At 41.2% G+C, this 1,478-nt stretch overlaps 1 pseudogene; it reads right to left on the reverse strand.

Annotated features, from left to right (window-relative positions):
• Positions 1-581: 581 nt before the first annotated feature.
• On the reverse strand, positions 582-1,066 carry LOC111555728 (annotated as a pseudogene).
• Positions 1,067-1,478: the final 412 nt, after the last annotated feature.

Raw genomic sequence — 1,478 nt, forward strand, 5'->3', positions numbered from 1 at the left:
CATGACTAAATGGAACTTTAAGGAGTCCTTATTATTAAGGTAGTACATGTACTTACATTGTAAAACTGATGTGTAGCTTGGTCTTTAGCGGACAGGACCACCAACAAATACACGCAGATTTTGTGTGTGTGGATAGAAGGTACTTTTGACATTCAGTTTTGCTATATAGAAACAGAATGAATCAGCTGGGCACAGTGGCTCACGCCTGTAATCCCAGCATTTTAGGAAGCTAAGCTGGTCAGATCATTTGACTCCAGGAGTTTGAGACCAGCCTAGCCAACATAGCAAAACACCGTCTCTACTAAAAATACACAAAAATTAGCTGAATGTAGTGGCACACGCCTGTAATCCCAGCTAATTGGGAGGCTGAGGTATGAGAATCGCTTGAACCCAGGAGGCAAAGGTTGCAGTGAGTCAAGATCACACCACTGCACTCCAGCCTGGGTGACAGAGCAAGATTCTGTCTTAAAAAAAATAAAATAAAAGAAAGAAACAGAAACAGAAAATTATAAACTTTTTTCTTTTTTTGCAAGAGGTAAGTAAAATATTTCATTTGATTCTTCTAGAACAGGGAAAAGGGGCTAGAAGTAGGTCTTCATTTTTGCAGTCATAATCTGTATTAATTTTTCATAGTCAACTTGTCTGTCTCCATCAATATCTGCTTCTCTGATCATTTTAACTACTTCTTCATCTATTAGTTTTTCTTCTAAGTTTGTCATGACATGATGCAGTTCTGCTGCACTGATGTAATCATTGCCACTATCGTCAAAGACTTGGAATACCTCATGATTTCTTCTTTACTATATGTGTCTTTCATTTTTCTAGCCATCGTGGTCAAAAATTCGGGGAACTAAATGGTGCCATTGCCACCATCATCCACTTCATTGATCATGTCCTGCAATTCAGATTCTGTTAAGTTCTGACCCAGTGCTCTCATGATGGTTCCAAGTTCCTTTGCTGTGATGGTGCCATTACCATCTTTATAAGATAAAGATGCGATTATCATCTTTATAAGATAAGCTTCCTTGAATTCAGCAATCTGCTCTTTGGTCAGCTGATCAGCCATGGTGCCAGCGAAGGGAGGAAGAGCAGAAGGGGTAAGGTGGCAGCATTGGCCCAGAGGCTGGGACTGCGGGGAGCCTCCTCTGCTGCTGCTGCTGCTGCTGCTAAGGGCATGCTGTGCACTGTGTACTGTGCCACCACCTGTGTCCCCACCTACTGTGAGTAATGGCACCTCATCCATGACATTCCCAGCACCACTGCACAGAATTTTTTAATATAAGCAATAACAAGTCATGACTATAGATGACTAAAACCCAGGCCAAGCTGTACCCACAAAATTGTGTCTCTCTGTGGAATGTGTGGACCCTGGAGAAATGAAAGGGGGGAAAAACTTAAGATGTTTCATTAAGGCACTAAAACTTTATGTTTACATGACTAACAGAAATGAATACAATAACACAAAGAAGGTGAACCAG

The sequence above is a fragment of the Piliocolobus tephrosceles genome, chromosome 8, assembly GCF_002776525.5.
Source record: "Piliocolobus tephrosceles isolate RC106 chromosome 8, ASM277652v3, whole genome shotgun sequence".
NCBI classification, from domain to species: Eukaryota; Metazoa; Chordata; class Mammalia; order Primates; family Cercopithecidae; genus Piliocolobus; species Piliocolobus tephrosceles.